At 41.4% G+C, this 25,662-nt stretch overlaps 1 protein-coding gene across 6 annotated transcripts in view; it reads left to right on the top strand.

Moving 5' to 3' along the window:
- Window positions 1-25,662, top strand: part of LOC126297692 (ras-related protein Rab-3) — a 757,051-nt gene that overhangs the window by 344,815 nt on the left and 386,574 nt on the right. For 2 of the 6 annotated variants that reach the window (XM_049988814.1, XM_049988815.1), the window contains exon 2: window positions 3,001-3,027. The exons of the other annotated variants lie outside the window; for them this stretch is intronic. The gene's annotated coding sequence lies outside the window, so the exon portion shown is untranslated. The remainder of the gene's footprint in view (window positions 1-3,000; window positions 3,028-25,662) is intronic. 6 annotated transcript variants of the gene reach the window in all.

The raw sequence follows: 25,662 nt of genomic DNA, 5'->3' as shown, positions 1-25,662 counted from the left end.
GACCCCAGGAATGTGTCAATAAAGTTTCCCCTTCCTGGGACAATGAATTCACGGTGTTCTTATTTCAATTTCCAGGAGTGTATATGATCTATCTCACTTTTCCAAAATCGTCTGAATTCATAAAATACCTTGGAATTTCCTCAAACCTATGATCTTTTTTTCCAGTTTCGGAAAAATTATCCACAACATGCATTTATATACTTTTATAGTCTAATATATGATGATGAATATATTACCCCTTTTACAAGTATTTTCAAAGTTTGAAGGGCTTTTCATCATTTTTTCAAATATTTTCACCATAATTTCCAATGTTTCCATTATTTGTCCAAAGATTTTTCACATATGTACAAAATATTTCAAAGAGGAAGCATGAAATTTCAAGCATGAACTCTAGATGTTAAAGTTTCAAATTGTTTCCTCACTTTCAGTTCTATTTTTCTTTAAAATATGGATAAGCAAATGGAAAACTCAGTAAAACAACAACAAATTTTTTCACTTCTCCCATGTTTTATTTAAATAAAAAATTTTATATTAAAAAATGGTTTTTTTCAATATAAATGGGTCTTTACAACATACTGGAAGAGTAAGAAAATTTTTACACAGAATATATTTTAAAAGAAACGTCAAAGGTGTTAGCTGATAAATCTATGAAAATGATAAACATCACATATGCATTTTGTATTGAGAATTATGATAAGAGAATTTCTTCAAATTTAGTGATGTAAAGAGCTTAAATGATGATCATAATAGCTGGATGTAGAGCGTAAGACCCAAACAACATGAAATTAATTAGTTTTTCAATTGAAAACATAAATATATTAAATGTGAATTTTATAAAAATTTGAAACATGTTAAGTACAAATTTTATGTAATTAAACAATTTTATGGCATCCATATGGTAATGTATTATTTTCTAAAACATATGTTTTATCATCATGTAGACTTCAAAGTTATTTTATTAATCTCAACAGAATAATTCATATCTTTATTAGTTTCGATTAAATTCATAGTTCTATATTGTTCAGTATTATTAAATTAAAGTTTATTGTTTTCTAAGTTTATTTTTTTTTGCAACATATTTCTTAGCTTCTTTAGAGTTTTGTTCCTGAGTACCACCAGTAAACAAAAGCATACATTTTTGAGTTGAAACTACAAAATTCTTCCATCATTATTCCATTACCTTCATCTTGCATTTTACCGGGTACTTTTCTATCACTTGTATGAGATCTGTTAAGAATTTTCTACATATCCTAATAAAATCTACTCTTTCTGTATTATAAATGTTATTGTCACTGTCTTGATATCAGAGTTAAATTTTATATCCGTATTTTGGTTTCATAAAATTACACTGAAAGTTATATGTTAATTCTTAATTAAATCGACTATGCTCATTTCAATATAAATTCCTTTTGTGAACATAATTTTTATCTTTTTCATGTGAATCACAGCATGATTTTCATTATATGTGGTTCTTCTATTGAAATTTTGTTTTGCTATACCATTTTCACACGTTTCTTCAACTCAAACTAATTGTATATCCACTGTGTTGCTTATATTTTCAAATGTTTTTCCCAAATCAGAGTTATTCATTAACTTGCAGATATCTTACACAAAATCATTTTACACTTTTGTCCTCATTTCTCTATTCAAATATATATTTTTTTGAACCAGTCAGATTGCTCTTAAATTATAAAACCATATATCTTTTTGGTGTTTTAATTCGATGAGACAAATATTGTTAAATATTTCTATAGGGAACAAAATAATATTTTTGTCATTTGGTGTTGTTAATAACTTTTTTCTTCAGCCCCAGGCACAATTTTATTTTCAGAGCTAAATCTTTATGTGCATCATGTAAATTTTTAGATATTCTAAATCTACTTCAAAAATATACCCATCTTCTAAGTTATCAGCAGCTTCACGTATTTGTTTAGAATGAAGATTATTTGAATTATTCCATTCAAATCCATCATATGTCAAATGTTGACTAATAGCCCAACCATATTAGTTATTGCCACACAGGGTAGCCACATGATCTAAGGCATCTTCTGATGGTTCATGTGTCTTCCCCCCTCAGAGGTTTGAGTACTCCCTCAGTCATGGGTATGTTTATTGTCCTTAGCATAAGTTACTTTCAGTTAGGTTAAGTAGTGTGTAAGCGTAGGAACTGATGACCTCAGCAATTTGGTCACATAGGAACTCACCACAAATTTCGAAAATATCATATGTTAAATAATTTGACCTCATACGTGAATGGCAATGTTTCCAACATTTATTGTTTGCTTTAACATATCTTTTACAACAATGAGATATACTGCCTTTAATTCTTTTCAGTCTTTATGATCACACCATAACCACCAAATAATTATAATTTAACTTTCATCATTTTTAAAATCGAAACCCAACATAAGCCTGGTGTGATAAAAGCCATGATTGATGTAAATCATAAGACTGTGTACAAGATTTTCTAAAATTTTCGGAAATATCAGATAACAACAAAACATCAGTTTTAATATATAAAACATGATATTTAGCATGATTTTTGTATTACATTTTTCTAAATTGATTTGTGTTTATAATTTTACCCACTAATATCACATTCATTTAATTTATCATAGAATTTTTCTTCTGATGGAAGTTCTGTTCCTTAAAAATTTTTCCAACTGTCCATATATCCATAAGGACAAACACCACTTTTGGTCATTATATTTACGAAATATTCTGAAAGGTTTCCAATACTTTTCATTTGATATTTTCTCAAAGTTGATGGAAGTTTTCGAAGGCATGAATTTAAATGTATCAATAAATTTAATTAACAGTTTTTTTGCCAAAACAAATACATACATCTTCCTTATTTGGCTTTAATGTATTTGTTTTTATCATAACATAGTTCTTTTATGAAAAAAGGAGAACCATATCTTAAAAAATTATGTAATTAAATTGGTACAAAACTTGGATGATTGAGTTGTAACTTACATTATTTTCTTATATCTTTTCCAGAAATGATGATGAAGCCTTTTGTTTATTGTGAGTAATTACATCTACACATTGAAAGAGTTTTTGATTTATTACGCCTAATTTATTCTTCAGACGTTAGTGGTTTCAATTCTCAGTTCAAGAATATAAATCACCAATTTCTTAAGCTTCTTTATTCACACATTCGATAAATATTTTGTGACAATTTGGGCCATGACATAGAACTGGATTTTTATAATGTCCTCCCATGTGTTTAATGTAATAACAAAAACCACTTGGTTCATGTTTTTGATATTTTATATCATATGTTTTCATCTTTAAAATGTAATGGATTAATAAGCTAATTGTGTTTAGATTTAATTATTTTCAATGGATATACTCGATATTTTTCATCAGATGAGTGAACATAAATAGATACATTTTAGTTTTTATTTTAGAAATATCTTTAAGTGTAAAGGGGAATTGCAATTTGTCACACTTATGCTCGATATCCAGTATATTGTCCATATATTCTGTAATTCTCTCTGCAGTTTTGTCTATAAGATGATATGTGGATTTTGTAGACCACAGGAAATAGCTTTGATCATTTTTTTCATTAACACAAATTTCTTTATTTCTCCTTTTTATGGCTGTTCATTGTATGATGAACGTCTTAATGGGACATATTTATCAAATACTAAGAGATTGAATAATTCGATGTGAGCTCCATCCAGATTCTCGAGTTCTAAATTCGGACATTCATGAGAGAATTTCTTTTTTCTCATTTTTATCGCATTTAATCAAAGCTCTTCCATTCATTCCACTGCAGATGAGTTCCCTGTTGTTTTTTTGGGATCTGATAACATTTTATGATCACAAAAAATAAAATTAAAATTCAATCTACTATGTAATTTTAAATTTTCTTTCACTATTTCAATAACTTTTGGTTTTGTTGCATTCAAAAACAAATTTGGGTTAAATAAATTAAGATTGTTTACTATGTTAACAGTTCGTCATCTACTGCCAAATGCTTTGTTAACTAGATACTGCTTAACTATTTTTCTTTTTCTTTGTTTCTCAAATATGTCAGTTGAAAATAGAAATATTTCTTGTAATTCCTGAGGGTATTTTCATTCTGTCGATTAAACTACAAGAAAACATGTGTTTTTTTTCCCACCGGATGCATCTTGCTTTGTCGAGGTAAAGCATCATCAGTGGTCTGTAATAAAGATATTTACTGTTTGATCTGTTTTTAACATCAAAAACAGTTCGTTAGCAATATGTTGCTTTTTACTTATGGTGATTTCTCCCTGGTTTCTCGCCTCCATTGGGAAATGAAATTCTTTAACTTCACCATTCTTCAAATTTCGTCGTTACTTTCAGCCTCAAAATATGGTAATTGTTGGAACTTCATCGTAGATTAAAACTGTGTCGAAACTGAGATTGATATTGGGGGCTTTCACAGGCATGTGCTGTGCCAACGAAGCTACCTAAGCACAACTCATAATCCATTCTCACAGCTTTATTTCCACCGGACCTCATCTCCTATGTTCCAAACTGGACGGAATCTGTTCTGCGAAACTTGCAGGACTTGCACTCCTGGAAGAAAGGATATTGTGGAGACAAGGCTTAGCCACAGCCTCGGTGTCTTTCCGGAATGAAATTTTTGCTCTGCATAAGAGTGGGCACTGATGTGATGTCACTAAACCCGCCCAAATATGTGAACAACCATGCATGAGCAGCGCCTATTAGACCAGAGGGGGTCTGACAGCCAATCAGGTCCAGTCATTGCATCAGGATGGAGGAACATGGCTCGTGTTGTTGCCGGCCGCGGTGGCCGTGCGGTTCTGGCGCTGAAGTCCGGAACTGCGGGGCTGCTACGGTCGCAGGTTCGAATCCTGCCTCGGGCATGGGTGTGTGTGATGTCCTTAGGTTAGTTAGGTTTCAGTAGTTCTAAGTTCTAGGGGACTTATGACCTAAGATGTTGAGTCCCATAGGGCTCAGAGCCATTTGAACCATTTTTCTGGCTCGTGTTGTCTGTAGTTCAACCACGCCTAGAAGGTCAATACCGCAGTTCGATTGCGTCCGCATTGTTACTTTGTGCCAGGAAAGGCTGTCAACAGGGAAGTGTCCAGACGTCTCGGAGTGAATCAAAGCGATGTTGTTCGGACATGGGGGAGACACAGGGAGACAGGAACAATCGATGAAATGCCTCGCTCAGGCCGCCCAAGAGCTTTACTGCAGTAGATGACCGCTACCTACGGATTATGGCTCGGAGGAACCCTGACAGCAACACCACCATGTTGAATAATGCTCTTCGTGCAGCCACAGGACGTCGTGTTACGACTCAAACTTTGTACAATAGGCTGCATGACGCCCAACTTTACTCCCGACATGGCGAGATCCATCTTCCCAACTACGACAACATGCAGCGTGGTACAGATGGGCCAAACAAGATGCCGAACGGACCGCTCAGGATTGGCATCACGTTCTCTTCACCGATGAGTGTCGCATATGCCTTCAACCATACAATCGTTGGAGACGTGTTTGGAGGCAACCTGGTCAGGTTGAACGCCTTAGACACACTGTCCAGCGAGTGCAGTAAGGTGGGGGTTCCCTGGTGGTTTGAGGTGCTATTACGTGGGGCCGACGTACACCGTTGCAGGTCATGGAAGACGCCGTAGCGGCTGTACGATACGTGAATGCGGTTCTCCTGCCGATAGTGTAACCATATCGGCAGCAAATTTGACAGGCATTCGTCTTCATGGACGACAATTCGCGCCTCCGTCGTGCACATCTTGTGAATGACTTCCTTCAGAGTAACGACATCGCTCGACTAGAGTGGCCAGCATGTTCTCCAGACATGAACCCTATCAAACAAGCCTGTGATAGATTGAAAAGGGCTGTTCATGGACAACGTGACCCACTAATCACTCTGAGGTATCTACGCCGAATCGCCGTTGAGGAGTGGGACAATCTGTACCAACAGTGCCTTGACGAACTTGTGGATAGTATGCCACGAAGAATACAGACAAGCATCAATGCAAGAGGACGTGCTACTGGGTATTAGAAGTACTGACGTGTACAGCAATCTGGAGCACCACCTCTGAAGGTATCAATGTATGCTGGTAATAGATGCAATGTTTGGTTTTCATGAACAATAAAAAGGGAAGAAATGATGTTTATGTTGATCTCTATTCCAGTGTTCTATACAGGTTCCGGAACTCTCGGAACCGAGCTGATGCAAAACTTTTTTTTGATGTGGTGATAGGCTAGTGATATCGAATAATCATGATATCACATAAGCACAGGATCATCACCAGTTCTGGGCAGAAACTGATTGACACCAGCATCGGTATTTCTGGAATTCACATCAGCGTCAGCATTCACAGGATCGTTGATATCAGCATCCGGCACTCAGGCAATGGCGCTATGCCGAGAGGCCCCAGGGCATCAATTGCATGCAAGCTCAGGCAGGTTCTCCCTCCCGCTTTTGAGCAATTTTAATTCTTATAGTTGGATTATCAACACATCCGTGCAATGTGAAGCGATAACACCAGCAGCAGCGATGAAATGAGCAAATGAAGTCTAACAGTAAGTATTTGTCATTTCTTTTCTACTTTAACAATATTGTTATTTCTAACAAAAGCACACCAATTTCCATGCACACATCACAGAATCCCGACGCGGCAGCTGAAGTGCTACAGCGTCCATGTGTGTGTATTTTACAGATACATTGGCCTATTGTGGTAAGTAAATAACGCTTGTAATCAGGTTTTTTGTTTTTGATACAGAAAAGGGCACATAAGTGTTCTGCAACATCCTAGATCCTCAGGATGTCTGTCTGACTTTTCGGAACTGGTCTCGTTCATCTGTATCATCGCAGAGCCACAGCAGCTACTGTCTGCAGCCCAAAGAGCTCTAATCAGGTGCCAGACCAGGACATGGAGGTGTTCCACAAGGAACAGTAGCAGTCTTCTACATTGCGTATACTAGGACTCAAAGCAAGCAGAAAGGAATGTAGATGACAACGAGCGCTATTAGTTTATTGTTACTGTACATTGACAATATACATTTGTAAATAAAACATGTACTATATTTCTTGTTATCATTCAACCCTGTCAACCAATAACAGCATGCACGCGGGCGCACACACACACACACACACACACACACACACACACACACACACACACATATATATATATATATATATATATATATATATATATATATATATATAATTTGCATAAATGTGATGCATGCACCAGTGTTCCACTGGCATAATATTTTATGCCTGCCAGCATCATGTTTTACTCTAGCGTATTCGCCACAGTTACAACATGGGAAAATACACTGACAATATAAAAAATAATGACGTAATAGCATAGTCAGCAAAATGCTGGTGAAGTGGTACCATATCTTTAAATTAGTAAAAAAACCTGGTAGTATACATCGAAATGCAAACGTACCAACGCAAAAATTGAGCACTTCATGCAGATGTGTGTGTGTGTGTCCGCCTAAAATGTAAATGCAGGAAAAGACATGGGCAGTATAAATAATTAGTTGCCTGATATTGAGCGTAGGTCTTCGCCCAAACAGCACTCGAACAACAGCTAATCACAATGTCACAATGACTGTACTCAAAATTATCTGAATTATTTATCACTCATGCTCTGTTGCCTAACTTCTTTTAGGCATTTGCTCGTCTTTACTCTGCTTTGAGAGGATTAGAATGTAGGTATCAAGATCGAAACCATTACCACTATGAAATATGTCGTTCACTGCTCTCTGTGTGCATTTATATTAAAATATGTCACTGAACTTGAATTTCCATAAGTCTCAGCGTGTCCCTACACACTCATTCATTTTTATCAAGTCAATATTTGCTAAATGTAAGGACTATTATGGGACTTGTCAAGATGATGAAATACGGAATTTACGTACGTAGGAGATGCAGTGTTTGTAGTTATTGCAGTAAAAAAAAAAATATTTCTCCTGGTTCCGTGTGGCACTTCTGTGACATACTTGGTGGAGACTGAAGTTTATTAAAGCTGTAAGCAGGCAGAACTTAGTAATAATAATCATGTTCGGCTGGACGGTTTTTCTGTACAGTGGTAGATGAACTGCTGAGTGTTTTTAAACTCCATATAGCAGATATTCTGTAAGTTATTCATTAACTGGCCTGACATGGAAGCACATTGTAACATTGTAAATACCGTTTGTTAGCACAAAAAAATAAAAAAACCTTATTCATTCTATCTCAGGGTCAAACACGTGTCTACCGATAACTTTGTTCACTCGTGGGCCAAATTTTAAGCGAAACTCTCTTAAAAATTGAGTCATAGACTATATGTTTTGTAAATAACGATGTACAGGTTTTCTGTTAAACCTAGGCGTGAGAAAGAAAATGTTCTACTGTGCTCTGCGGTATAAATGTGCGGTTTTATTTCCTTTGTTGCAGGCAGTTTCAACTACAATAATAGAGAACTGAAAACATTAGGCAAATTGTTTCTTTTGTATATATTCTTTCTCATTATATATGTTTTAAACATAAATTCGATACACAATAATGTGCTGTTTGGTTTTCTTTCTCACAGACGGTTTTCACAGAAAACAGGAAATTTGTATTCCTGGCTAGTCAGCTTATAATTAGAATACTACTGACAGTAAACAAGTCTCGAGGTCTGAGGGGCGGAGAAGAGGAGATGAGCAGAGGGGTGAGGGGAAATAGACATAGAAAGCAGATAGGAGAAGATGGACAGAGAGAGGGGGTAAAAAATTGAAATGATCGTGTGACATTGTTAGCTGGGAGGCTCCATCCAGGGAAGTTCGGCCGCTGGGCTGCAAGTGTTATTTCAGGTGCACCACAGAGAGAAGGATGGTAGAACATACATCCAGTCTCCAAAAATATTAGGAATGTGTGCTTTCTCTTTTCTTTTACTTCTGTTTAAAAAGACTGAGACACAGCAATGCATGGTCAGCTTCAGCAATTTTATTATGTGGTTTTTACTCTACAATTGGAAATCATCCACATCTTATCATTATTTAAAAAAATGTTTGAAATAGCTCTAAGAACTATGGGACTTAACATCTAAGGTCATCAGTCCCCTTAGGTTAGTTAGGTTTAAGTAGTTTTATACTTAAACCTAACTAACCTAAGGACATCACACACATCCATGCCCGAGGCAGGATTCAAACCTGCGACCGTAGGAGCCGCACGGTTCCGGACTGAAGCGCCTAGAACTGCTCGGCCACAGCGGCCGGCTATCATTATTCGTAATCACTTTAATGTTGTGGGACAGTGAGATCTTTGTGTACATCAGTGAGTAAAACTGATTAAATTGGAAAGCTTTCCAAGTTCGAATTATGTCATCCTTTTTAAATGTAACCAGTCATAATGGCGGCAGAGACCAAAATGCAAGGGCAAAAAACGGTATATTTTGTTGCCTGATATTAAGATAATACAATTAGGACCCTTGCCTCCACCATAAAGAAAGATGAACTTTTACCACACACCATGTCTGTAAACATAACCACTGCCGCCCTTTTATTTCTTTATGCAGTAATTCGATACCTACATCAAAGAAAAAAGTTCCATCTATCAACAACATAATTTGCCCTGTCACGTGGCATTCACGCCAAACACGTGGGACTTTCCCATCAAAACTGCTAGTTGAACTAATAGGATGAATAAGAGAAAAGTCGTTTGAATACTGGAATAATATGTGTCCTAAATCCATTTATGTGACAGCACAAATCTTAATGCATACCCGTAAATTAACATAGAGAGACTTTACAGCACCAGAATGTAATGTGGCCAGCCAGCTATGCACTAAGTGCATCTTCGTGAAGCACTGTTTCTCCCCACACAAAAAAAAACCACACAAACACACACAGCTGCATTGTTCAGCCAATTTTTAAAAGCCGATTCGGAGCGGTATTTTATGTTACCTAGCTACCACCAGAATGGACATGACCACACTGCTGAGTAGGGAGGCATATTAACGGTAGTATTTTCCTCCGCTGCTATAGATCGATTGCATGTGCGCTGTCATTTAGCATGTGTATTTCCATCAAGATCTCATGGGTTCAGTTGACAAGATTCTTATGCTAGCAGAAATACTGGAGCAGGCTATGTAGGTATTCTGTGATCCATTACTGTTTGAGCTATCAGATCAGCAGCAAATGCCTACAGCCTAACAGACCTCTGATCCAATGCTAGCAGAACTGTTGTATTGGGACATTAATGTGTTCTGCAAACTAGTACTGCCAGAACCCTCATATCAGTAACAGATATCTGCAGTCCAGAGCCTCTGATCCAGTGCCAGCAGAACTGAAAGACAGGGACGCACAGGCACCACATAATGCACTATTTCTGGACTCATAGCAGCAGCAGGGGCAGCAACATACAAGTGTGGGACACACATTAGCAGATTCGGTACTCAAATACAATGAGTAGTGCCTACTGTACTTGAGTGATAATAAATTGTAAATTTCTGTGTGGTAAATAAATATATATGTATGATACAAATGAGAGTATCATTATTTATTATGTGCTCCATGTGCTATTGAGGATCAGGTTGTAGGTATTTTAAAGAAAAATTAATTTTTTGTGTCAGTTACGTGAGCCAGTATTCGCTTATTTAATGGTATTTGTATCCAGTGGCAAAGTATTGGAGATTTGTGTAGCTGTGTCGCAATTGCAACTAGGAAATACAGTTTGCATATTTACACTGAATACTTGAGTGCCGCTTATGACCATGTAGAGTATTTTTTGGTGTAGTATTTATTTTATTTTTTGTTTGTTTATTTAATTAACCTGATCTGATTAGGGCAATTAGGTCTCCTCTTACATTGAACCAGGGTTTAACACATGCAGTTCATATTTTACATCACAGTATCCTCAGACATAACAGTTATAATATGACATACAGCGTTAAAATGATCTGAGTGTCTGAAGTGGCAGTGTGAGTAAATACCACTGGCTATGAATTCATAAACTTAATGCTAGCAGTACTTGTACTATTGCAGCTGCTATCACTAAAAGTTATAATAGTAATATTAATAATAATGATAACGATAGTGGCAGATATAAAAAGGAATTGGTTGGTGTACAAGATAGATTTTTTCTGATCGAGTTCTGGGGCAAGCAAATTTAAGAAGACTGCACCAGCTAAGTATACTGGGAAAAGATGAAGATCGTTGGAAACAAGGATGTACGAGGTTAATGAGTGCTACAATGGCAATGGTACTCCTTATTGTTGCTTTTGTAGATACATTATTAACTGTCCTCTGAGGCTGGAGATGTTATTCAGTTCCCTAACATAATGTGAAAGATTATTAAGGTTCTTCCAGAGTCGACTTCCTGCTACTGGAAAGCACTTTGAGAATGTGAATGAACGATGGAATAGGACAGAAAGAATTTGGCTCTGATGGGTATAGGTGCTTCTGCCATGTTGTTAGATAAGAGCGTTAAGCTCGAGGAGAGATGCGAGGGCCAGTGTTCTTTGAGAAGACAGTAGAGAAGACCGAGGGTGTGGTAATCTTTGTCCTTGTGTGCATGAAGTGCGGGTAGCTGTGTATACGACAGTGAAATATGACCAAAAGTCGAACATCACAGATATAACGAATACTGACTTTCTTAACCAATTCCAGCCGCTGTGAGGTTTCCTGAGAAACGCTTTGCAGGATAACATCTCTGAAATCAACAATTGGAAGTATAACTGTCTGTAGTAGTTTCTTTTTCAGATCAAGAGGGGACAGCTTTTTATAATTTTGAAGGATATGGAGATGCTGACGCCTTCTTGCATATTGCTGTTACAAACTGAGTACAAGAGTCCTAGACTCTTTGCTGAGGGAGAGAAGTTGATATTTGTCCCTTTCAGGATTAAAGATGGTAGGTATTCCCACTAAATTGGGCTAATGAGCCCAGAATGGCCAATGGATTGGTTGAGGTTTTATCCTATATCCTGCAGCCATTGTAATACTGCAAACAGGTCGGTGTTGACAATCCGATACCTGTCTTTAGGTTTATAGGTTTTTCATTTAGATACAATGGGAGGTCATCAGCGTACATGTAGTATTTGCAGTAGGGCGAAACTGATGACACATCCTCTACATAGAAAGAAAAGAGTAAAGTACCTAATAACGAATCCTAGGGGACGAATTATACTACCTGTCTCCATTGTGACTTTATGATGCTGGATATGACGCATTGCTGGTGAGACGTCCGGTTTGAGGGACACTGCTCTTTGCGAGAAATTTAGGCTGCTAAGTTTGGCAAGTAAATTGTCCAAGTCGAGAATGACAAAGGCTTTGCTGAAGTCTAAGAAGCACTTGATAGTAGCCTCTTGTGCATCCATGGCAAGCTTCAGTTCATCTCTTATCTTTCTTAAGGCAGATGTTATGGTGCGTTGTTTATGGAAACCTGACTGGTATTCATCATGTAGGTCGTTTGTAGTTAAGTAGTTTGTTAGCTCGATGTGGACTATATAATCTAAGGCCTTGGACAGTGCAGGAAAAATGCAAATAGGTTGGTAATGGGAGGATGCAGTGGCAATATCCATGTTTCTTAATAGCTTAACTAGACACTGTTTCAAGGCCTTGAGGAAAAAACTTGTGATTAAGGAGTATTTGAAGATATCTGTTGTAGTGTGTAGTGGTAGGTCAGTAATAAGCTTCATAGTCTGGACTGTAACGCCATCATGCCCAGTAAATGCTGATCTGACATGCATTCTTTTTGAATGTTTTTGCAAGTAATATGCTTTAGACAGAATTTTTTGGGGCTGCAGTAGTTTACCTCCCTGAAGTAATCAATGAGTCTCTGTTCCATATGGGGCTACAATAGTTTACCTCTCTAAAGTAATCAATGAGTCTGTGTTTCATTTGTTGTTCAGTTCTCGTTCATAATACGAAGTGGTAGGTCAGTTATTCGGCTGGGACAATGGGACGGTTGCAGCTTTTACTTTACTTGTAACAACACCACCTATCTTTTTCCATAGGACAAATGGCCTGTTTTTGTTGTCGGTTAATGTATGGATATGCCTGAGTTTTTCATTTCTCGCAGACAGACTGACTTTCTTCTGCTTTTGCTCTGCAAGCAATATGATTTTCAGACATGGGGAGTAGTTTTTACGCTCGATGTGCAGCGTCTCTGAGATTCATCAGCTGTTTTAGTTCATTTAGCCAAGGTGAAGGTTTCCTTCTTACCTTCCGGTTTTTAAGGGAGCATATTTGTCGTACAGTTGAGTAATATGTCGATTAGTTGGCAGAAAGTCGAAACTGCAAGTCACGGCCAGTTCGGACTTCTTGGTATGAAATTGCAATATGTCCAACCAGTGTCAACGCTGAAAACCTACAACAGAATACTAGAGAACGATCAGTCAAAGGTATTTGTTTAAGTGTATGCAGACAGCAGTATTTGACTCTACACGTCAGACATGTACTATGTTGCACATTCAGTAAACTGGTTTCATGTTGCTCTATCCAGTGTCTACATCCGTAACATAGCCCCGTCATCGACATCTCATCAAGATGTTAGATGAGGCATCAGTGCAACGGCATACATTCATTTGAGGCATAAACTGATTTGCTGACTACTCATCGCCACCTCTGTATAGTCTTAACTAAAATAATTGTTATAAAAACAGACTACATTGTCGTATAAAGTCGTTATTAACACCATATGCTTGTCTGCACAGCGGAATTAGTAAGAGCAGCATCACCTACAGACTTTCCATTTTCTACATGGATTATTGTTATTGAATCACTAGTATGGGCAGACAGTAACGAAATGCGTTACTTTGCTACAGCTATGTATTTCAGTTAAATTTGAGATTCACTAAGGCTTAAATTATGTTCAAATTTTAAGGTCAGAAAATGTCTGAAACGTTCTTCGTGATGTTGGAGGGCAGATTGTACTGAGACATAAATGTTAAGAAAAATTCGATACGTTGCACCGTTTCCGAGTTATTAAGCACTGAATGTAGCCAATCGGGGCGTTGCGCGCTCACATGCAAGCGGCCTACCAGGGGCGGTGTTACCTAACGAGTGCTTTGTTTGGTTGGCAGAAACTTGAATTCGCGCGCGCGGCGACCCTATTGGCTAACTTCAATGATAAATAACTCGGAAACGGCGGAACGCATCGCATTTTTTTCTTAACTTTTATGTCTCAGTACAATCTGTCCTACAACATCACGACAAGCGTTTCGGACATTTTCTGACCACCCCATATGTGTCTGTGTGTGTGTTTTCTGATTATTGCTCTGCTGTGAAGACAGATGTAGCTATACCACCTACTCTGCAGCTAAAAGAACAGTCTCATACGACTGCTGTTTAAGAACTGCAGATCCACAACATTCATGTCTGAAAATTCCGGTGTTAGAAAGAGCTTGGCAGCATGTAGCTCAGCCAGTACTGCCTTCCCAAAAGTTTTGTTAGTTTTGTAACTTTCAGTATAAGTAACTCCTTTATAAGTAGTTATGAAAGCCTTGATAGAGGTTCCACATAGATGTCCCCACTACAAATGCTGTTTGGGTTCTGCAAAGAAGGAATCCTATCTTAAAATATACCACCATATTCTTGCATTGTAATGTTAGTATATAACAGTGCTTAAAAACAGTTGTGTAACCTCACATTTCTATTTCTTCTTCTTCTTCTTCTACTTAACAATGGTTGATGAGTATCAGTAATCCCTGTGTGGTGTCAGCAGGTGATGGATGGATGCGAATAATGTTTACAATGTGGAGACACTGTCCAGTATACATAATGAGAATGAAATGATGATAATGTGGACACCTCACACATTCAACATTTTTAGGGTACTGTGATGTTCAGGCTCGCTACCCACTCCCACGCAGTGGTGAGGATGCAGTCAGTGTATATAAGAATAATTTGCATAATTTGGGGACGCAGATCAGACCACAAAGCTTTTCTTCCATTGGCTTGTGAAACCGCCTTATTTCATCACCTCGACGCATCCTGTAAAGAAAAAAAGGCACGAGATGTCATGGACGCAGCCCACAACCACATAATTTCAGGAACTCATATCACACCATGTCATTCCTCTCCCGCACTACACACGGAACTTCTGGAACTAGATCACGCCACAGCACTCGCAAATGCATTTTCGCTACATGAGTGTTATGGCACACGGCCCCTAGGCTGACTGTACACAGTTGGCCAACAACGATCACACTGAGCTCATATCAAGTATGTGGTCTTGTCTGAGAGCACTGAGCTTGGAGAAAACAGTTCACTTCCCATATGAGGTGTGTACATCAATTCCTGCATTGGGCGATTAGCATTTTGCTTTATACAGAGAGGCTCGCATTGGAATATGGCAGTAGACTGCTGTGGACTGCCTCCAATTTCGGCGTCATAAAGACAAAGTTTCTAAACCTATTCATGAACAGTAAAGCTGGCATATGTAAAATACTTGCCTGAAGACTGAGTGTGAGATGGTGAGAAAAATATGAAGTGAAGAAGTAAATACAAAGCTCATGTTTTTAAAAATATGTGTACGTTCTCTGAAACACACATATAACTGTTGCTTGATTGTTTATTTTTCGTTTGTTTCACACAATCGTCATACATAATATGGCTGACACTGTGCACAATGTAAAACCATTAACGCAGGATGGCGTATTTAACAGCCAATATATTCCTGTGACCTGAATTCGTCACTTCTCTGCATCAGCTGACATATGTCATAACTGTTGAAGAAATTGTAACAAAGCGGCACCACTGCATAAGGCGCATGATCTCTGCACTACCAGAGGTATTACTAGGAAAGAGCAGGTGGATGTTCATTTAGCTAAATGCTTAACATGTACTTTTAATACACGTTCTTACAATGTGTCATCATGGAACAAATATGTGAGCTTCAGATCTCCTCTTTATGGAAGTATTAAGACATGAAGTAAATTGCCAGGTGTATAACATAGTTCACGGATATATCATAGTCTGCTTACTCCTCTACATGCCTACATACCACCACCAAATCTGTTCCATTTGTCTGCCACCCCAACACCTCCCACTCACCCTCACCTGTTCTCTTCTCCCCCTTTGTCACAATCCTCACACTCTGGCAAAAGCCCCTCACCTTAAAACCCACTCCTCCTCTCCCCCCCCCCCCTTTATCCCTATATTTATAGTACAGTTGTGTACTATTATTGTACCTGTCGTATTTTAGGAATGTGTAGAGAATGCCATTGAGCAGTTCTGTCTCGGAATCTTTCATTTTCTGAGTTTTGTGACAGTCACCTAATTTCACATGGATCATGCAAGTCGTTGCCCAGGTGTGGCATCTTTCACGTAAGTCTCCATGAATCACTGAATAATGATTTTATAATATTGAAGCAATGCGATCGTTCTGAGATCAAAATTTTATTGTGCATCTAAAATCTTTGTATTTACGCTCGAAGTATGGAATATTACAGTGGATACCTGGAAGAGGCTGTGATGAACATGTATTACAAGGACAAGAAAAATGGCTCTGAGCACTATGGGACTTAACGGCTGAGGTCATCAGTCCCCTAGAACTTAGAACTACTTAAACCTAACTAACCTAAGGACATCACACACATCCATGCCCGAAGCAGGATTTGAACCTGCGACCGTAGCGGTCGCGCGGTTCCAGAGTGTAGCGCCTAGAACCGCTCGACCACTCAGACCGGATTACAAGTACATGTTAAGCATTTAGCTAAATATATATCCACTAGCCCTTTCCTGCTAGTACTTCTAGTAACGCAGAGATCAAGTGGCCCACACAGTGGTGCCGCTTTGTTACGATCTTTGGCACTGTTATGACGTACGTTTGCGCCAGCTGATGGAGAGAAGTGAAGAATGCAGATTACAAGAATACATTTTCTGTTAAATATGCCATAATGTAAGTTAACGGCTTTTCAATGTGCAGAGTGTCAGCCATATTATGTATCTTCGATATATACTCGTATACTGTAATACGACAACTGGTCTATAAGGCCACACGTATGTTTTTTCGACGATGATATGTCACAGACAGGTCAGACGTATTTTAACTTGTGAGTAATGTTTTCAAATGCATAGAAACGTCTTTTTCCTATGCCCGACACTGTGTGACATGCACGCCCCATTAGTTTTCACTTCGGCAAGCACTTGAGAATGGCTGTAAAGCCGAAATCATGATTGTGTAAAATAAATCAACAATTAACAGCCAAATGGCGGAAATTTGTTTCAAAAAATTCTACATGACTGTGATCCACTACGATAGAGAGATATGTTTCGGACGCCATACATTTGCTTTAGTCTTCGAATTGATGGGCAGTTGAAATCCTAGTTGAAATCCTGTAGAACGTGCACTCCTAAGATATCGCGCAGCCACGAGACTTTTTCACTGCCCTTGACGTAAAGTATGCTTTCTCTATGGTCGTAGATTCGACGCAATATCACCATATTTTCGTTCAACTCTCCCTCCTCGTCCCACTGTTATCTGTCAGGATTGCGGTTAAGCCATGCAATTGTTCGACGAGCCATAGCACGGTGTATTGTACTAAATGGTTTAGACGAAGCAGCGGTTGTGTAATTCTTCGTTAATACTTGTCCAGTCTTGGAGAATGCCGTGAAGGGATCATCTTTAAACACAAACTGTCCACACTTATCGTGAATCCACTGTATATACACAACGACATTTACACTCAGGCGTCAGTGTAAGACATGATGCATGTAGTGGAATACATCTACATTTATACCACATGTTTTAAGATTTCTGTTAGAGGTGTGTAAATTACCATTCCCTTTTGTCTGGAGCAATCAGTCACTGCTAAGGGCGCTAATTCTTTAAATTTCTTAGGACTGACTATGCATCCAAATTCTTTGCTCTCATAGTAACAAGGGCAAAACCTTGCATAAATATCATACAGTAGACTAACATTGTCACTCTTCCGGTCAAGCTGTAAGTTATAGTATGGAAAATACTCTGAATTAGGTACACTCTTGCATTGGTTAGTTTTCAGTTGTAAAATACGCTTGAATCCTTTTTCCGATTCCACTTCTGTCTGTTTGCAGCACTGCAATAATAAATTGGGGCTGTTCTAGTTGAACAGATGCCATAATTGTCCATGATTGTTTGGAAGTCTCTATGAGGACTGAATACTCGTCAAGTTCCCATGAATAGAAAGTTAATGGCAACTGGGCACCTGCATGCAACTCACGCAAAGGTTTCAGGCACTCTTCATCGGATACTGACTGATAAATGGGATACTTCCCACACCAATTTTTCCAAGACAGTTTTATTTTTCTCTTTTGATGCTTCTTGAATGTATGAGTTATGAGCCATAGCACTTCGAATTGGAATCATTTCCTGTTTAGCGTTCAGAAAAACTCATACATTATCCTAAGAGAAATCCCACTATCCTTTTGAGTGGGATACAGGCGCTAAATGGAGCACCTATAGATCCATCTATAAACCGTCCTGCATTTTAGAATGTATTTAGGTCCTAAGTTGATGTGGAGTTGTATGGTTTGAAAATCGATGTCATTCCATCATTTGTTGTGCAGTCGAGCTTGATACCATTACGTTCATGTCTTATATCCTGAAACAGAAAGGAGAATGCAATACGTGTAAGTAGCAGAGTGCTTCCATCCTTCTTCGTGATTACAAATATTTCTTCCAAATACAGAAAACTGTAGACTGGAAGTGTTAACTCATCTAGATAATAAATAAGAAAAGAAGTTTGTGGGAGAAATATTCCTGATGAATAATCCAATCATCATATTTAACTGGAGCTGTTATATCGAGTGATGTCATCGCGAGGCTCCAGACCTGTCCATATAAAGAACTCATAATTCTCACATTTATCACGTTGTGTTCCACTGCGAAGTGGTCTTTTGATAGCTATGTGATGTTTATTTATACTTTAAACCCATGATTCTACACTCCTGGAAATGGAAAAAAGAACACATTGACACCGGTGTGTCAGACCCACCATACTTGCTCCGGACACTGCGAGAGGGCTGTACAAGCAATGATCACACGCACGGCACAGCGGACACACCAGGAACCGCGGTGTTGACCGTCGAATGGCGCTAGCTGCGCAGCATTTGTGCACCGCCGCCGTCAGTGTCAGCCACTTTGCCGTGGCATACAGAGCTCCATCGCAGTCTTTAACACTGGTAGCATGCCGCGACAGCGTGGACGTGAACCGTATGTGCAGTTGACGGACTTTGAGCGAGGGCGTATAGTGGGCATGCGGGAGGCCGGGTGGACGTACCGCCGAATTGCTCAACACGTGGGGCGTGAGGTCTCCACAGTACATCGATATTGTCGCCAGTGGTTGGCAGAAGTTGCACGTGCCCGTCGACCTGGGACCGGACCGCAGCGACGCATGGATGCACGCCAAGACCGTAGGATCCTACGCAGTGCCGTAGGGGACAGCACCGCCACTTCCCAGCAAATTAGGGACACTGTTGCTCCTCGGGTATCGGCGAGGACCATTCGCAACCGTCTCCATGAAGCTGGGCTACGGTCCCGCACACCGTTAGGCCGTCTTCCGCTCACGCCCCAACATCGTGCAGCCCGCCTCCAGTGGTGTCGCGACAGCCGTGAATGGAGGGACAAATGGAGACGTGTCGTCTTCAGCGATGAGAGTCGCTTCTGCCTTGGTGCCAATGATGGTCGTATGCGTGTTTGGCGCCGTGCAGGTGAGCGCCACAATCAGGACTGCATACGTCCGAGCCACACAGGGCCAACACCCGGCATCATGGTGTGGGGAGCGATCTCCTACACTGGCCGTACACCTCTGGTGATCGTCGAGGGGACACTGAATAGTGCACGGTACATCCAAACCGTCATCGAACCCATCGTTCTACCACTCCTAGACCGGCAAGGTAACTTGCTGTTCCAACAGGACAATGCACGTCCGCATGTATCCCGTGCCATCCAACGTGCTCTAGAAGGTGTAAGTCAACTACCCTGGCCAGCAAGATCTCCGGATCTGTCCCCCATTGAACATGTTTGGGACTGGATGAAGCGTCGTCTCACGCGGTCTGCACGTCCAGCACGAACGCTGGTCCAACTGAGGCGCCAGGTGGAAATGGCATGGCAAGCCGTTCCACAGGACTACATCCAGCATCTGTACGATCGTCTCCATGGGAGAATAGCAGCCTGCATTGCTGCGAAAGGTGGATATACACTGTACAAGTGCCGACATTGTACATGCTCTGTTGCCTGTGTCTATGTGCCTGTGGTTCTGTCAGTGTGATCACGTGATGTATCTGACCCAAGGAATGTGTCAATAAAGTTTCCCCTTGCTGGGACAATGAATTCACGGTGTTCGTATTTCAATTTCCAGGAGTGTATTTCAGATGAAGACATACTATAATTTCCTGACTACAAATGTCTACTAGATTTCCACTTTGATGTCTGATATTCAACTCAAGATAGTCTAATTTCTGAACAGTGACTGGGACATGTACTGGACTGCCAGGCACCTCCACAATTTTGGAACCTAGTCACACTGTGGAAACACGTCTGCAGACGGTGTGCAATAATCTACACTATGTGATCAAATGTATTCGGACACATTTCTGAAAATGACTTACAAGTTCATGGCGCCCTCCGTCGGTAATGTTGGAATTCAGTATGGTATTGGCCCACCCTTAGCCTAGATGACAGCTTCCACTCTCGCAGGCATACGTTCAAGCAGATGCTGGAAGGTTTCTTGGGGAGTGGCGGCCCATTCTTCACGGAGTGCTGCACTGAGGAGAAGTATAGATGTTAGCCGGTGAGACCTGGTACGAAGTCGGCGTTCCAAAACATCCCAAAGGTGTTCTGTAGGATTCAGGTCAGGACTGTGCGCAGGCCAGTTCATTACAGGGATGTTATTGTCGTGTAACCACTCCGCCACAGTCCGTGTATTACGAACAGGTGCTCGATCGTGTGGGAAGATGCTGACACCATCCCCGAGTTGCTCTTCAACAGTGGGAAGCAAGAAAATGCTTAAAACACAATGTAGACCTGTAATGTGATATTGCCACGCATAATAAGTGGTGCAGGCTCCATCCATGAAAAACATGGCCCCACCATAACACCACCTCCTCCGACTGTTACTGTTGGCATTACACACGCAGGCAGATGACGTTCACCGGGCATTCAACATACCCACACCCTGCCATCGGATCTCCACACTGTGTACCGTGATTCGTCACTGCACACAACGTTTTTCCACTGTTAAATCGTCCAATGTTTACGCTCCTTACACGAAGCGAGGCGTCGTTTAGCATTTACCGGCATGATGTGTGGCCTGTGAGCAGCCACTCGATCACGAAATGCAAGTTTTCTCATAGTACTTGCAGTGGAATTCCTGTGTGATGATCTGCATATACACTCCTGGAAATTGAAATAAGAACACCGTGAATTCATTGTCCCAGGAAGGGGAAACTTTATTGACACATTCCTGGGGTCAGATACATCACATGATCACACTGACAGAACCACAGGCACATAGACACAGGCAACAGAGCATGCACAATGTCGGCACTAGTACAGTGTATATCCACCTTTCGCAGCAATGCAGGCTGCTATTCTCCCATGGAGACGACCCTACAGATGCTGGATGTAGTCCTGTGGAACGGCTTGCCATGCCATTTCCACCTGGCGCCTCAGTTGGACCAGTGTTCGTGATGGACGTGCAGACCGCGTGAGACGACGCTTCATCCAGTCCCAAACATGCTCAATGGGGGACAAATCAGGAGATCTTGCTGGCCAGGGTAGTTGACTTACACCTTCTAGAGCACGTTGGGTGGCACGGGATACATGCGGACGTGCATTGTCCTGTTGGAACAGCAGTTCCCTTGCCGGTCTAGGAATGGTAGAACGATGGGTTCGATGACGGTTTGGATGTACCGTGCATATTCAGTGTCCCCTCGACGATCACCAGAGGTGTACGGCCAGTGTAGGAGATCGCTCCCCACACCATGATGCCGGGTGTTGGCCCTGTGTGGCTCGGTCGTATGCAGTCCTGATTGTGGCGCTCACCTGCACGGCGCCAAACACGCATACGACCATCATTGGCACCAAGGCAGAAGCGAATCTCATCGCTGAAGACGACTTGTCTCCATTCGTCCCTCCATTCACGCCTGTCGCGACACCACTGGAGGCGGGCTGCACGATGTTGGGGCATGAGCGGAAGACGGCCTAACGGTGTGCGGGACCTTAGCCCAGCTTCATGGAGACGGTTGCGAATGGTCCTCGCCGATACCCCAGGAGCAACAGTGTCCCTAATTTGCTGGGAAGTGGCGGTGTGGTCCTCTCCGGCACTGCGTAGGATCCTACGGTCTTGGCGTGCATCCGTGTGTCGCTGCGGTCCGGTCCCAGGTCGACGGGCACGTGCACCTTCCGCCGACCACTGGCGACAACATCGATGTACTGTGGAGACCTTACGCCCCACGTGTTGAGCAATTCGGCGGTACGTCCACCCATTCTCCCGCATGCCCACTATAAGCCCTCGCTCAAAGTCCGTCAACTGCACATACGGTTCACGTCCACGCTGTCGCGGCATGCTACCAGTGTTAAAGACTGCGATGGAGCTCCGTATGCCACGGCAAACTGGCTGACACTGACGGCGGCGGTGCACAAATGCTGCGCAGCTAGCGCCATTCGACGGCCAACACCGCGGTTCCTGGTGTGTCCGCTGTGCCGTGTGTGTGATCATTGCTTGTACAGCCCTCTCGCAGTGTCCGGAGCAAGTATGGTGGGTCTGACACATCGGTGTCAATGTGTTCTTTTTTCCATTTCCAGGAGTGTATGTCTGCCTATTACACATTACGACCCTCTTCAATTGTCGGCGGTCTCTGTCAGTCAACAGGCGAGGTCGGCCTGTATGATTTTGTGCTGTATGTGTCCCTTCACGTTTCCACTTCACTATCACATCGGAAACAGTGGACCTAGGTATGTTTAGGAGTGTGAAAATCTCGCGTACAGACGTATGACATAAGTGACACCTATTCACCTGACCACGTTCGAAGTCCGTGAGTTCCGTGGAGCGCCCCATTCTGTTCTCTCACGATGTCTAATGATTATTGAGGTCGCTGATATGGAGTACCTGGCAGTAGGTGGCAGCAAAATGCACTTAATATGAAAAACTTATGTTTTGGGGGTGTACAGATACTTTTGATCACAAAGTGTGTCGTTAAGTTATGAACTTGTTGCGACATTACAACAAGGATCGAGCTGACAGGCTGGACATTCGCTTGGTGACTCGACTCATAAATTTTGTCAGCATATTAACGGCAGTATCTGACTGCTTCAGAAACCTGGCAGCGATCCTGTAGTTCCTTCTTGGCTAAAGTCTATTACATCTACATACATACTCCACAAGCCACCGTACGGTGCGTGGCGGAAGGTACCCTACACCACAACTAGTCGATTCCTTTCCTGTTCCATTCGCAGATACAGCGAGGGGAAACCGACTGTCTACATATCTCTATATGAGCCCTTATTTCTCGTACCTTATATTTGTGGTCCCTACCTGAAATGTTTGTTCACGGCAGTAGGATCGCTATGCAGTTAGCTTCAAATGTCGGTTCTGTAAACTTTCTCAGTAGTTTTCTTAGTAATGAAAGTCCTCTTTCCTCCAGGGATTTCCACTTGAGCTCCCGAAGCATATCCGCAACACTTGAATGCTGATCGAACCTAACGCTAACAAATCTAGCAGCTGGCCTCTAAATTGATTCACTGTCTTTTTTCAATGCGACCTGGTGCGAATCGGAAACACTCGAGCAATACTCAAGGATAGGTCGCTATAGGGTCCTATATGCGGTAACCTTTACTGATGAACTACACTTTCATAAAATTCTCCCAATAAACCGAAACTGACCATTCGCTTTCCCTACCACGATCCTCACATGTTCGTTCCGTTTCATATCACTTTGTAAGGTGTCGCATAGATGTTTAAATGACGTGACCGTGTCAAGCAGGACACTACTATTGCCATATGCGAACATTACGGGTTTGTTGTTCCTACTCATCCGCATTAACTTACATTTTTCTACATTAAGAGCCAGACGTTTTCACTTGGTGAGAGATCTGGAGAATGTGCTGGCCAGGGCAGCAGTCGAACATATTCTGTACTCAGAAAGGCCCGTACAGCACCTGCAACATGCGGCCGTGCATTATCCTGTTGAAGTGTAGGGTTTCGCAGGGATCGAATGAAGAGTAGAGCCACGGGTCGTAACACATCTGTTCAAAGTGCCGTCAATGCGAACAAGAGGTGACCGAGACATGTAACCCATGGCACCCCATACCATCACACCGGGTGATACGCCAGTATGGCTATGATGAATACACGCTTCTAATGGGCGTTCACCGCGATGTAGCCAAACACGGATGCCACCATCATGATGCTGTAAACAGAACCTGGATTCATCCGAAAAAATGGCGTTTTGCCATTCGTGCACCCAGCTTCGTCGTTGAGTACACCATCGCAGGCGCTCCTGTCTGTGATGCAGCGTCAAGGGTAACCGCAGCCGTGCTCTCCGAGCTGATAGTCCATGCTGCTGCAAACGTCGTCGAACTGTTCGTGTAGATGGTTGTTGTCTTGCAAACGTCCCCATCTGTTGACTCAGGGATTGAGACGTGGCTGCACGATCCGTTACAGCCATGTGGATACCGTGCCTGTCATCTCGACTGCTAGTGATACGAGGCCGTTGGGATCCCGCACGGCGTTCCGTATTACCCTCCTGAACCGACCGATTCCATATTCTATTAACAGTCATTGGATCTCGACCAACGCGAGCAGCAATGTCGCGATACGATAAACGCAATAGCGATAGGCTACAATCCGACCTTAATCAACGTCGGAAACGTGATGGTACTCATTTCTCCTCCTTACACAAGGCATCACAACAACGTTTCACCAGCCAACGCCGGTCAATTATGTTTGTGTGAGAGAAATCGGTTGGAAACTTTCCTCATGTCAGCACGTTGTTGGTGTTGCCACCGGCGCCAACCTCGTGTGAAAGCTCTGAAAAGCTAATCATTTGCATATCACAGCATCTACTTCCTGTCGGTTAAATTTCGCGTCTGTAGCTCGTCACCTTCGTGGTGTAGCAATTTTAATGGCCAGTAGTGTATATAATCTGACTGTTGCCCTTCATCCATAGTTCGCAGTATATCATGTGAGGAAAGAACAAGCTGGGCTTTGCACGAGCGATGCTTCCTTAAGCCATGATGATTTGTGTATATGAGCTTTTCAGTCTCTAGGGAAATTTTTATATTCGAACTCAGAATATGCTCAAGAATTCTACAGCAAACCATTGTTAACGACATTGGTCCTGTTTTGTTGCCTATATCTCTGTTTTAACTGTATTAATGTTTGCACGTAACTCAAAACTTCGTGCAAATCACTTTATATGCTCATTAAAATTCCAGATTTCCAGAAGACTTTCGACACCGTTCCTCAAAAGCGTCTTCTAACCGAACTGCGTGCCTACGGAATATCGCCTCAGTTGTGCGACTGGATTCGTGATTTCCTGTCATAAAGGTCACAGTTCGTAGTAATAGACGGAAAGACATCGAGTAAAACAGAAGTAATATCCGGCGTTCCCCAAGGAAGTGTTATAGGCCCTCTATTGTTCCTGACCTATGTTAACGACATAGGAGACAATCTGAGCAGCCGTCTTAAATTGTTTGCAGATGATGCTGTTATTTACCGTCTTGTAAAGCCA

The sequence above is a fragment of the Schistocerca gregaria genome, chromosome X (assembly GCF_023897955.1).
Source record: "Schistocerca gregaria isolate iqSchGreg1 chromosome X, iqSchGreg1.2, whole genome shotgun sequence".
NCBI classification, from domain to species: domain Eukaryota; kingdom Metazoa; phylum Arthropoda; class Insecta; order Orthoptera; family Acrididae; genus Schistocerca; species Schistocerca gregaria.
The sequence above is the reverse complement of the archived record's forward strand: the minus strand, read 5'-3'. Positions and strand labels throughout refer to the sequence as shown.